The sequence below is a fragment of the Hyla sarda genome, unplaced genomic scaffold (assembly GCF_029499605.1).
Source record: "Hyla sarda isolate aHylSar1 unplaced genomic scaffold, aHylSar1.hap1 scaffold_806, whole genome shotgun sequence".
NCBI lineage: Eukaryota > Metazoa > Chordata > Amphibia > Anura > Hylidae > Hyla > Hyla sarda.
The window spans coordinates 123,010-136,492 of NW_026610832.1; the positions used below are offsets into that span (position 1 = coordinate 123,010).

Genomic DNA, 13,483 nt, shown 5'->3' on the forward strand with positions numbered 1-13,483 from the left:
AAGCAGCAGAAGCAGCAGCAGCACCACCTTTTGTTTTTTGGCTGCAGCAGCAGCAAGGCCCACAGGGCTGGCTAGCTGGCTAGCCAGCAAGCAGGTAGCAATGAAAGTAGGAATCTTTCTTTTTAACCCTGTAAGGGGGTGGTGCACTGTACCCGAAGATACTGCCATATCGGGTCAATGCATAGGGCGGCGGAAGCAAGCTTCGAAATCGGCCCCCGTTCTCAAAAATCCATTTAATATATGGTCCCCAGATAGGGGACGTATCAGATATTAAACTGATAAGAACAGATACTACACTTGATCTTAGCCAAAAGGCCGAGAAGCGATAACCGTGAAAGGGGCGGGCCCAACAAGGTCCCCTTCATGGGCACTATCACTGCTTGCTGTCAGGGAGGCTGCCAGACAATTTTCCATGCACACTCTGGGCTGGGGGGCAGTCAACCACCAGTACACACAGCAGAACCTAAACCCATACCATTATTGCTAAGCAGCAAGACAGGGGCCCATTGCACTCCCACGGGGCCTTTTTAAATGCAATCCATAACCCGGATTTGCCAGGAACCCTTCTTACTCCTCCTACTTGCATGTGACACTGGGCTTAGGATCTGCATAGGAAACACACACACAAGCACACACCTACCTTTGTTGCCTGCAGATGCCTCCTTGGCTGTCCCCAAACGGTATCAAACCAACACCCACGGGAAGCTGTAAGCATAGAGGACATGCCTGCACCCCATTGGACTTACCTGTGTGGGTTAAATCCGGGTTATTTGACAACCTATGGCGGTGATGGTTCTGCTCAGGCAGAGCAGTGCTGATGCTCCTCATAAAGCTGTCGCTGCTGTGAAGGTTCTAGGTGACATCACAAATCCCTATGGTTACATACACAACAAAGCTGGGTTGTTGTTGTTTACACTCTGCAAGGCCTGTGGAAGTGAGTGACATCATAGCACTGTAGTTCTGAGGGTTCAAGATGGATGCAACAATCTCCTGTTGCTTCTATGAAGGCCGTAATAGACGACATCACCAAACAGCTCCATAGTCACATACACAGCAAAGGAGAGATGTTGTTTACACCTAGTGATGTCAGTGGTATTGAGTGACATCACAGCACAGTGCTAAGGCTCCTGGGCCTGGACACAGCAGCGGCTGCAATATCTCAACGGAGAATACGTTTATATCTATGTGTGTGTGTGCGCATATATATATATATATATATATATATATATATATATATATATATTTCTCCGCCGAAATCACTTTTAAACCCATTTCCACCTTTTTTTCCCTTCTCTTCCTCTTACTTTTTTTTCACGTTTTTTTACGTTTTTCTCCTTTTCGCCTCTTTTCTGGGCGTATTATTCTTCTTTTTCTTCTTTTTTTTCGTCTAATGCATACCCCATCAGTGCAGCAATGCTTATTCAATACCGCCAGCAGATGGAGACACTGGGGGATAATTTTCTAAGGATTTATACTGATTTTTCCTGTCTGAATTTGTCGCACAGAAAGTTGCAGGCCAAATATGTGTGACATTTCTGCGACTTTAGCTTCTAGAGCATTTTTACAACATTATACATAGGTGCTGAATACATAAAAAGCGACTGTTCAGCGACAGACAAGTCGCATCGGCTGAAAGTAGGCCAGAATGTCAGTCCATGTTGGAGCAGGTTTAGATACAGTCTAAAGCATAGATCTCAAAGTCTGTGCACAGAATTTAGCAAGGGCCTCGCACCTTCTGATGCATCAGGTAGGTGCACAATAGCATAGCCTAACCCTCTGTACTTTGGTCTATATTGATGCGGGACATAGACAGCCAGCTGATGACCAATCCATTAGTGCAATGGATGGCTGGAAGCATTTGTCTTTGCCTTTGCAATACCACAGAAGCAATGCATGGTCAATGTACAGCAATGACACACCTGTGTGAACAGCCAGGAGACCCCCCCCATGTTATGTTACATAGTTACATAGTTAGTACGGTCGAAAAAAGACATATGTCCATCAAGTTCAACCAGGGAATTAAGGGGTAGGGGTGTGGCGCGATATTGGGGAAGGGATGAGATTTTATATTTCTTCATAAGCATTAATCTTATTTTGTCAATTAGGAACATTCAGCACCCACCCGCTATCAAGGCAGCTGCCTATCATGTCATGCCCTACCTGCACAGGTGTGCTGGCTACTCAAATGATCCAATTAAGGAGGCCATTTAGTCAGCAGCAGCAGAAGTCCTGTGCCTGGACGCTCCAACAGGGGCCAGACACAAGCAGAAGCAGAAGCAGCAGAAGCACCACCTTTTGTTTTTTGGCTGCAGCAGCAGCAAGGCCCACAGGGCTGGCTAGCTGGCTAGCCAGCAAGCAGGTAGCAATGAAAGTAGGAATCTTTCTTTTTAACCCTGTAAGGGGGTGGTGCACTGTACCCGAAGATACTGCCATATCGGGTCAATGCATAGGGCGACGGAAGCAAGCTTCGAAATCGGCCCCCGTTCTCAAAAATCCATTTAATATATGGTCCCCAGATAGGGGACGTATCAGATATTAAACTGATAAGAACAGATACTACACTTGATCTTAGCCAAAAGGCCGAGAAGCGATAACCGTGAAAGGGGCGGGCCCAACAAGGTCCCCTTCATGGGCACTATCACTGCTTGCTGTCAGGGAGGCTGCCAGACAATTTTCCATGCACACTCTGGGCTGGGGGGCAGTCAACCACCAGTACACACAGCAGAACCTAAACCCATACCATTATTGCTAAGCAGCAAGACAGGGGCCCATTGCACTCCCACGGGGCCTTTTTAAATGCAATCCATAACCCGGATTTGCCAGGAACCCTTCTTACTCCTCCTACTTGCATGTGACACTGGGCTTAGGATCTGCATAGGAAACACACACACAAGCACACACCTACCTTTGTTGCCTGCAGATGCCTCCTTGGCTGTCCCCAAACGGTATCAAACCAACACCCACGGGAAGCTGTAAGCATAGAGGACATGCCTGCACCCCATTGGACTTACCTGTGTGGGTTAAATCCGGGTTATTTGACAACCTATGGCGGTGATGGTTCTGCTCAGGCAGAGCAGTGCTGATGCTCCTCATAAAGCTGTCGCTGCTGTGAAGGTTCTAGGTGACATCACAAATCCCTATGGTTACATACACAACAAAGCTGGGTTGTTGTTGTTTACACTCTGCAAGGCCTGTGGAAGTGAGTGACATCATAGCACTGTAGTTCTGAGGGTTCAAGATGGATGCAACAATCTCCTGTTGCTTCTATGAAGGCCGTAATAGACGACATCACCAAACAGCTCCATAGTCACATACACAGCAAAGGAGAGATGTTGTTTACACCTAGTGATGTCAGTGGTATTGAGTGACATCACAGCACAGTGCTAAGGCTCCTGGGCCTGGACACAGCAGCGGCTGCAATATCTCAACGGAGAATACGTTTATATCTATGTGTGTGTGTGCGCATATATATATATATATATATATATATATATATATATATATATATATATATTTCTCCGCCGAAATCACTTTTAAACCCATTTCCACCTTTTTTTCCCTTCTCTTCCTCTTACTTTTTTTTCACGTTTTTTTACGTTTTTCTCCTTTTCGCCTCTTTTCTGGGCGTATTATTCTTCTTTTTCTTCTTTTTTTTCGTCTAATGCATACCCCATCAGTGCAGCAATGCTTATTCAATACCGCCAGCAGATGGAGACACTGGGGGATAATTTTCTAAGGATTTATACTGATTTTTCCTGTCTGAATTTGTCGCACAGAAAGTTGCAGGCCAAATATGTGTGACATTTCTGCGACTTTAGCTTCTAGAGCATTTTTACAACATTATACATAGGTGCTGAATACATAAAAAGCGACTGTTCAGCGACAGACAAGTCGCATCGGCTGAAAGTAGGCCAGAATGTCAGTCCATGTTGGAGCAGGTTTAGATACAGTCTAAAGCATAGATCTCAAAGTCTGTGCACAGAATTTAGCAAGGGCCTCGCACCTTCTGATGCATCAGGTAGGTGCACAATAGCATAGCCTAACCCTCTGTACTTTGGTCTATATTGATGCGGGACATAGACAGCCAGCTGATGACCAATCCATTAGTGCAATGGATGGCTGGAAGCATTTGTCTTTGCCTTTGCAATACCACAGAAGCAATGCATGGTCAATGTACAGCAATGACACACCTGTGTGAACAGCCAGGAGACCCCCCCCATGTTATGTTACATAGTTACATAGTTAGTACGGTCGAAAAAAGACATATGTCCATCAAGTTCAACCAGGGAATTAAGGGGTAGGGGTGTGGCGCGATATTGGGGAAGGGATGAGATTTTATATTTCTTCATAAGCATTAATCTTATTTTGTCAATTAGGAACATTCAGCACCCACCCGCTATCAAGGCAGCTGCCTATCATGTCATGCCCTACCTGCACAGGTGTGCTGGCTACTCAAATGATCCAATTAAGGAGGCCATTTAGTCAGCAGCAGCAGAAGTCCTGTGCCTGGACGCTCCAACAGGGGCCAGACACAAGCAGAAGCAGAAGCAGCAGAAGCAGCAGCAGCACCACCTTTTGTTTTTTGGCTGCAGCAGCAGCAAGGCCCACAGGGCTGGCTAGCTGGCTAGCCAGCAAGCAGGTAGCAATGAAAGTAGGAATCTTTCTTTTTAACCCTGTAAGGGGGTGGTGCACTGTACCCGAAGATACTGCCATATCGGGTCAATGCATAGGGCGACGGAAGCAAGCTTCGAAATCGGCCCCCGTTCTCAAAAATCCATTTAATATATGGTCCCCAGATAGGGGACGTATCAGATATTAAACTGATAAGAACAGATACTACACTTGATCTTAGCCAAAAGGCCGAGAAGCGATAACCGTGAAAGGGGCGGGCCCAACAAGGTCCCCTTCATGGGCACTATCACTGCTTGCTGTCAGGGAGGCTGCCAGACAATTTTCCATGCACACTCTGGGCTGGGGGGCAGTCAACCACCAGTACACACAGCAGAACCTAAACCCATACCATTATTGCTAAGCAGCAAGACAGGGGCCCATTGCACTCCCACGGGGCCTTTTTAAATGCAATCCATAACCCGGATTTGCCAGGAACCCTTCTTACTCCTCCTACTTGCATGTGACACTGGGCTTAGGATCTGCATAGGAAACACACACACAAGCACACACCTACCTTTGTTGCCTGCAGATGCCTCCTTGGCTGTCCCCAAACGGTATCAAACCAACACCCACGGGAAGCTGTAAGCATAGAGGACATGCCTGCACCCCATTGGACTTACCTGTGTGGGTTAAATCCGGGTTATTTGACAACCTATGGCGGTGATGGTTCTGCTCAGGCAGAGCAGTGCTGATGCTCCTCATAAAGCTGTCGCTGCTGTGAAGGTTCTAGGTGACATCACAAATCCCTATGGTTACATACACAACAAAGCTGGGTTGTTGTTGTTTACACTCTGCAAGGCCTGTGGAAGTGAGTGACATCATAGCACTGTAGTTCTGAGGGTTCAAGATGGATGCAACAATCTCCTGTTGCTTCTATGAAGGCCGTAATAGACGACATCACCAAACAGCTCCATAGTCACATACACAGCAAAGGAGAGATGTTGTTTACACCTAGTGATGTCAGTGGTATTGAGTGACATCACAGCACAGTGCTAAGGCTCCTGGGCCTGGACACAGCAGCGGCTGCAATATCTCAACGGAGAATACGTTTATATCTATGTGTGTGTGTGCGCATATATATATATATATATATATATATATATATATATATATATATTTCTCCGCCGAAATCACTTTTAAACCCATTTCCACCTTTTTTTCCCTTCTCTTCCTCTTACTTTTTTTTCACGTTTTTTTACGTTTTTCTCCTTTTCGCCTCTTTTCTGGGCGTATTATTCTTCTTTTTCTTCTTTTTTTTCGTCTAATGCATACCCCATCAGTGCAGCAATGCTTATTCAATACCGCCAGCAGATGGAGACACTGGGGGATAATTTTCTAAGGATTTATACTGATTTTTCCTGTCTGAATTTGTCGCACAGAAAGTTGCAGGCCAAATATGTGTGACATTTCTGCGACTTTAGCTTCTAGAGCATTTTTACAACATTATACATAGGTGCTGAATACATAAAAAGCGACTGTTCAGCGACAGACAAGTCGCATCGGCTGAAAGTAGGCCAGAATGTCAGTCCATGTTGGAGCAGGTTTAGATACAGTCTAAAGCATAGATCTCAAAGTCTGTGCACAGAATTTAGCAAGGGCCTCGCACCTTCTGATGCATCAGGTAGGTGCACAATAGCATAGCCTAACCCTCTGTACTTTGGTCTATATTGATGCGGGACATAGACAGCCAGCTGATGACCAATCCATTAGTGCAATGGATGGCTGGAAGCATTTGTCTTTGCCTTTGCAATACCACAGAAGCAATGCATGGTCAATGTACAGCAATGACACACCTGTGTGAACAGCCAGGAGACCCCCCCCATGTTATGTTACATAGTTACATAGTTAGTACGGTCGAAAAAAGACATATGTCCATCAAGTTCAACCAGGGAATTAAGGGGTAGGGGTGTGGCGCGATATTGGGGAAGGGATGAGATTTTATATTTCTTCATAAGCATTAATCTTATTTTGTCAATTAGGAACATTCAGCACCCACCCGCTATCAAGGCAGCTGCCTATCATGTCATGCCCTACCTGCACAGGTGTGCTGGCTACTCAAATGATCCAATTAAGGAGGCCATTTAGTCAGCAGCAGCAGAAGTCCTGTGCCTGGACGCTCCAACAGGGGCCAGACACAAGCAGAAGCAGAAGCAGCAGAAGCAGCAGCAGCACCACCTTTTGTTTTTTGGCTGCAGCAGCAGCAAGGCCCACAGGGCTGGCTAGCTGGCTAGCCAGCAAGCAGGTAGCAATGAAAGTAGGAATCTTTCTTTTTAACCCTGTAAGGGGGTGGTGCACTGTACCCGAAGATACTGCCATATCGGGTCAATGCATAGGGCGACGGAAGCAAGCTTCGAAATCGGCCCCCGTTCTCAAAAATCCATTTAATATATGGTCCCCAGATAGGGGACGTATCAGATATTAAACTGATAAGAACAGATACTACACTTGATCTTAGCCAAAAGGCCGAGAAGCGATAACCGTGAAAGGGGCGGGCCCAACAAGGTCCCCTTCATGGGCACTATCACTGCTTGCTGTCAGGGAGGCTGCCAGACAATTTTCCATGCACACTCTGGGCTGGGGGGCAGTCAACCACCAGTACACACAGCAGAACCTAAACCCATACCATTATTGCTAAGCAGCAAGACAGGGGCCCATTGCACTCCCACGGGGCCTTTTTAAATGCAATCCATAACCCGGATTTGCCAGGAACCCTTCTTACTCCTCCTACTTGCATGTGACACTGGGCTTAGGATCTGCATAGGAAACACACACACAAGCACACACCTACCTTTGTTGCCTGCAGATGCCTCCTTGGCTGTCCCCAAACGGTATCAAACCAACACCCACGGGAAGCTGTAAGCATAGAGGACATGCCTGCACCCCATTGGACTTACCTGTGTGGGTTAAATCCGGGTTATTTGACAACCTATGGCGGTGATGGTTCTGCTCAGGCAGAGCAGTGCTGATGCTCCTCATAAAGCTGTCGCTGCTGTGAAGGTTCTAGGTGACATCACAAATCCCTATGGTTACATACACAACAAAGCTGGGTTGTTGTTGTTTACACTCTGCAAGGCCTGTGGAAGTGAGTGACATCATAGCACTGTAGTTCTGAGGGTTCAAGATGGATGCAACAATCTCCTGTTGCTTCTATGAAGGCCGTAATAGACGACATCACCAAACAGCTCCATAGTCACATACACAGCAAAGGAGAGATGTTGTTTACACCTAGTGATGTCAGTGGTATTGAGTGACATCACAGCACAGTGCTAAGGCTCCTGGGCCTGGACACAGCAGCGGCTGCAATATCTCAACGGAGAATACGTTTATATCTATGTGTGTGTGTGCGCATATATATATATATATATATATATATATATATATATATATATATATATATTTCTCCGCCGAAATCACTTTTAAACCCATTTCCACCTTTTTTTCCCTTCTCTTCCTCTTACTTTTTTTTCACGTTTTTTTACGTTTTTCTCCTTTTCGCCTCTTTTCTGGGCGTATTATTCTTCTTTTTCTTCTTTTTTTTCGTCTAATGCATACCCCATCAGTGCAGCAATGCTTATTCAATACCGCCAGCAGATGGAGACACTGGGGGATAATTTTCTAAGGATTTATACTGATTTTTCCTGTCTGAATTTGTCGCACAGAAAGTTGCAGGCCAAATATGTGTGACATTTCTGCGACTTTAGCTTCTAGAGCATTTTTACAACATTATACATAGGTGCTGAATACATAAAAAGCGACTGTTCAGCGACAGACAAGTCGCATCGGCTGAAAGTAGGCCAGAATGTCAGTCCATGTTGGAGCAGGTTTAGATACAGTCTAAAGCATAGATCTCAAAGTCTGTGCACAGAATTTAGCAAGGGCCTCGCACCTTCTGATGCATCAGGTAGGTGCACAATAGCATAGCCTAACCCTCTGTACTTTGGTCTATATTGATGCGGGACATAGACAGCCAGCTGATGACCAATCCATTAGTGCAATGGATGGCTGGAAGCATTTGTCTTTGCCTTTGCAATACCACAGAAGCAATGCATGGTCAATGTACAGCAATGACACACCTGTGTGAACAGCCAGGAGACCCCCCCCATGTTATGTTACATAGTTACATAGTTAGTACGGTCGAAAAAAGACATATGTCCATCAAGTTCAACCAGGGAATTAAGGGGTAGGGGTGTGGCGCGATATTGGGGAAGGGATGAGATTTTATATTTCTTCATAAGCATTAATCTTATTTTGTCAATTAGGAACATTCAGCACCCACCCGCTATCAAGGCAGCTGCCTATCATGTCATGCCCTACCTGCACAGGTGTGCTGGCTACTCAAATGATCCAATTAAGGAGGCCATTTAGTCAGCAGCAGCAGAAGTCCTGTGCCTGGACGCTCCAACAGGGGCCAGACACAAGCAGAAGCAGAAGCAGCAGAAGCAGCAGCAGCACCACCTTTTGTTTTTTGGCTGCAGCAGCAGCAAGGCCCACAGGGCTGGCTAGCTGGCTAGCCAGCAAGCAGGTAGCAATGAAAGTAGGAATCTTTCTTTTTAACCCTGTAAGGGGGTGGTGCACTGTACCCGAAGATACTGCCATATCGGGTCAATGCATAGGGCGACGGAAGCAAGCTTCGAAATCGGCCCCCGTTCTCAAAAATCCATTTAATATATGGTCCCCAGATAGGGGACGTATCAGATATTAAACTGATAAGAACAGATACTACACTTGATCTTAGCCAAAAGGCCGAGAAGCGATAACCGTGAAAGGGGCGGGCCCAACAAGGTCCCCTTCATGGGCACTATCACTGCTTGCTGTCAGGGAGGCTGCCAGACAATTTTCCATGCACACTCTGGGCTGGGGGGCAGTCAACCACCAGTACACACAGCAGAACCTAAACCCATACCATTATTGCTAAGCAGCAAGACAGGGGCCCATTGCACTCCCACGGGGCCTTTTTAAATGCAATCCATAACCCGGATTTGCCAGGAACCCTTCTTACTCCTCCTACTTGCATGTGACACTGGGCTTAGGATCTGCATAGGAAACACACACACAAGCACACACCTACCTTTGTTGCCTGCAGATGCCTCCTTGGCTGTCCCCAAACGGTATCAAACCAACACCCACGGGAAGCTGTAAGCATAGAGGACATGCCTGCACCCCATTGGACTTACCTGTGTGGGTTAAATCCGGGTTATTTGACAACCTATGGCGGTGATGGTTCTGCTCAGGCAGAGCAGTGCTGATGCTCCTCATAAAGCTGTCGCTGCTGTGAAGGTTCTAGGTGACATCACAAATCCCTATGGTTACATACACAACAAAGCTGGGTTGTTGTTGTTTACACTCTGCAAGGCCTGTGGAAGTGAGTGACATCATAGCACTGTAGTTCTGAGGGTTCAAGATGGATGCAACAATCTCCTGTTGCTTCTATGAAGGCCATAATAGACGACATCACCAAACAGCTCCATAGTCACATACACAGCAAAGGAGAGATGTTGTTTACACCTAGTGATGTCAGTGGTATTGAGTGACATCACAGCACAGTGCTAAGGCTCCTGGGCCTGGACACAGCAGCGGCTGCAATATCTCAACGGAGAATACGTTTATATCTATGTGTGTGTGTGCGCGTATATATATATATATATTTCTCCGCCGAAATCACTTTTAAACCCATTTCCACCTTTTTTTCCCTTCTCTTCCTCTTACTTTTTTTTCACGTTTTTTTACGTTTTTCTCCTTTTCGCCTCTTTTCTGGGCGTATTATTCTTCTTTTTCTTCTTTTTTTTCGTCTAATGCATACCCCATCAGTGCAGCAATGCTTATTCAATACCGCCAGCAGATGGAGACACTGGGGGATAATTTTCTAAGGATTTATACTGATTTTTCCTGTCTGAATTTGTCGCACAGAAAGTTGCAGGCCAAATATGTGTGACATTTCTGCGACTTTAGCTTCTAGAGCATTTTTACAACATTATACATAGGTGCTGAATACATAAAAAGCGACTGTTCAGCGACAGACAAGTCGCATCGGCTGAAAGTAGGCCAGAATGTCAGTCCATGTTGGAGCAGGTTTAGATACAGTCTAAAGCATAGATCTCAAAGTCTGTGCACAGAATTTAGCAAGGGCCTCGCACCTTCTGATGCATCAGGTAGGTGCACAATAGCATAGCCTAACCCTCTGTACTTTGGTCTATATTGATGCGGGACATAGACAGCCAGCTGATGACCAATCCATTAGTGCAATGGATGGCTGGAAGCATTTGTCTTTGCCTTTGCAATACCACAGAAGCAATGCATGGTCAATGTACAGCAATGACACACCTGTGTGAACAGCCAGGAGACCCCCCCCATGTTATGTTACATAGTTACATAGTTAGTACGGTCGAAAAAAGACATATGTCCATCAAGTTCAACCAGGGAATTAAGGGGTAGGGGTGTGGCGCGATATTGGGGAAGGGATGAGATTTTATATTTCTTCATAAGCATTAATCTTATTTTGTCAATTAGGAACATTCAGCACCCACCCGCTATCAAGGCAGCTGCCTATCATGTCATGCCCTACCTGCACAGGTGTGCTGGCTACTCAAATGATCCAATTAAGGAGGCCATTTAGTCAGCAGCAGCAGAAGTCCTGTGCCTGGACGCTCCAACAGGGGCCAGACACAAGCAGAAGCAGAAGCAGCAGCAGCACCACCTTTTGTTTTTTGGCTGCAGCAGCAGCAAGGCCCACAGGGCTGGCTAGCTGGCTAGCCAGCAAGCAGGTAGCAATGAAAGTAGGAATCTTTCTTTTTAACCCTGTAAGGGGGTGGTGCACTGTACCCGAAGATACTGCCATATCGGGTCAATGCATAGGGCGACGGAAGCAAGCTTCGAAATCGGCCCCCGTTCTCAAAAATCCATTTAATATATGGTCCCCAGATAGGGGACGTATCAGATATTAAACTGATAAGAACAGATACTACACTTGATCTTAGCCAAAAGGCCGAGAAGCGATAACCGTGAAAGGGGCGGGCCCAACAAGGTCCCCTTCATGGGCACTATCACTGCTTGCTGTCAGGGAGGCTGCCAGACAATTTTCCATGCACACTCTGGGCTGGGGGGCAGTCAACCACCAGTACACACAGCAGAACCTAAACCCATACCATTATTGCTAAGCAGCAAGACAGGGGCCCATTGCACTCCCACGGGGCCTTTTTAAATGCAATCCATAACCCGGATTTGCCAGGAACCCTTCTTACTCCTCCTACTTGCATGTGACACTGGGCTTAGGATCTGCATAGGAAACACACACACAAGCACACACCTACCTTTGTTGCCTGCAGATGCCTCCTTGGCTGTCCCCAAACGGTATCAAACCAACACCCACGGGAAGCTGTAAGCATAGAGGACATGCCTGCACCCCATTGGACTTACCTGTGTGGGTTAAATCCGGGTTATTTGACAACCTATGGCGGTGATGGTTCTGCTCAGGCAGAGCAGTGCTGATGCTCCTCATAAAGCTGTCGCTGCTGTGAAGGTTCTAGGTGACATCACAAATCCCTATGGTTACATACACAACAAAGCTGGGTTGTTGTTGTTTACACTCTGCAAGGCCTGTGGAAGTGAGTGACATCATAGCACTGTAGTTCTGAGGGTTCAAGATGGATGCAACAATCTCCTGTTGCTTCTATGAAGGCCGTAATAGACGACATCACCAAACAGCTCCATAGTCACATACACAGCAAAGGAGAGATGTTGTTTACACCTAGTGATGTCAGTGGTATTGAGTGACATCACAGCACAGTGCTAAGGCTCCTGGGCCTGGACACAGCAGCGGCTGCAATATCTCAACGGAGAATACGTTTATATCTATGTGTGTGTGTGCGCATATATATATATATATATATATATATATATATTTCTCCGCCGAAATCACTTTTAAACCCATTTCCACCTTTTTTTCCCTTCTCTTCCTCTTACTTTTTTTTCACGTTTTTTTACGTTTTTCTCCTTTTCGCCTCTTTTCTGGGCGTATTATTCTTCTTTTTCTTCTTTTTTTTCGTCTAATGCATACCCCATCAGTGCAGCAATGCTTATTCAATACCGCCAGCAGATGGAGACACTGGGGGATAATTTTCTAAGGATTTATACTGATTTTTCCTGTCTGAATTTGTCGCACAGAAAGTTGCAGGCCAAATATGTGTGACATTTCTGCGACTTTAGCTTCTAGAGCATTTTTACAACATTATACATAGGTGCTGAATACATAAAAAGCGACTGTTCAGCGACAGACAAGTCGCATCGGCTGAAAGTAGGCCAGAATGTCAGTCCATGTTGGAGCAGGTTTAGATACAGTCTAAAGCATAGATCTCAAAGTCTGTGCACAGAATTTAGCAAGGGCCTCGCACCTTCTGATGCATCAGGTAGGTGCACAATAGCATAGCCTAACCCTCTGTACTTTGGTCTATATTGATGCGGGACATAGACAGCCAGCTGATGACCAATCCATTAGTGCAATGGATGGCTGGAAGCATTTGTCTTTGCCTTTGCAATACCACAGAAGCAATGCATGGTCAATGTACAGCAATGACACACCTGTGTGAACAGCCAGGAGACCCCCCCCCCCATGTTATGTTACATAGTTACATAGTTAGTACGGTCGAAAAAAGACATATGTCCATCAAGTTCAACCAGGGAATTAAGGGGTAGGGGTGTGCGATATTGGGGAAGGGATGAGATTTTATATTTCTTCATAAGCATTAATCTTATTTTGTCAATTAGGAACATTCAGCACCCACCCGCTATCAAGGCAGCTGCCTATCATGTCATGCCC

At 46.0% G+C, this 13,483-nt stretch overlaps 6 non-coding genes across 6 annotated transcripts; all 6 read right to left on the minus strand.

Moving 5' to 3' along the window:
* Nucleotides 1-136: 136 nt before the first annotated feature.
* Nucleotides 137-327, minus strand: LOC130346965 (U2 spliceosomal RNA). The gene has a single exon (XR_008884990.1). It is a non-coding gene; the product is annotated as a U2 spliceosomal RNA (small nuclear RNA).
* A 2,074-nt stretch (nucleotides 328-2,401) lies between these two features.
* On the minus strand, nucleotides 2,402-2,592 carry LOC130347041 (U2 spliceosomal RNA). Its single transcript, XR_008885057.1, has one exon. It is a non-coding gene; the product is annotated as a U2 spliceosomal RNA (small nuclear RNA).
* A 2,089-nt stretch (nucleotides 2,593-4,681) lies between these two features.
* On the minus strand, nucleotides 4,682-4,872 carry LOC130347042 (U2 spliceosomal RNA). The gene has a single exon (XR_008885058.1). It is a non-coding gene; the product is annotated as a U2 spliceosomal RNA (small nuclear RNA).
* A 2,083-nt stretch (nucleotides 4,873-6,955) lies between these two features.
* Nucleotides 6,956-7,146, minus strand: LOC130347043 (U2 spliceosomal RNA). Its single transcript, XR_008885059.1, has one exon. It is a non-coding gene; the product is annotated as a U2 spliceosomal RNA (small nuclear RNA).
* A 2,089-nt stretch (nucleotides 7,147-9,235) lies between these two features.
* On the minus strand, nucleotides 9,236-9,426 carry LOC130346966 (U2 spliceosomal RNA). Its single transcript, XR_008884991.1, has one exon. It is a non-coding gene; the product is annotated as a U2 spliceosomal RNA (small nuclear RNA).
* Nucleotides 9,427-11,474: 2,048 nt separating this feature from the next.
* Nucleotides 11,475-11,665, minus strand: LOC130346967 (U2 spliceosomal RNA). The gene has a single exon (XR_008884992.1). It is a non-coding gene; the product is annotated as a U2 spliceosomal RNA (small nuclear RNA).
* Nucleotides 11,666-13,483: the final 1,818 nt, after the last annotated feature.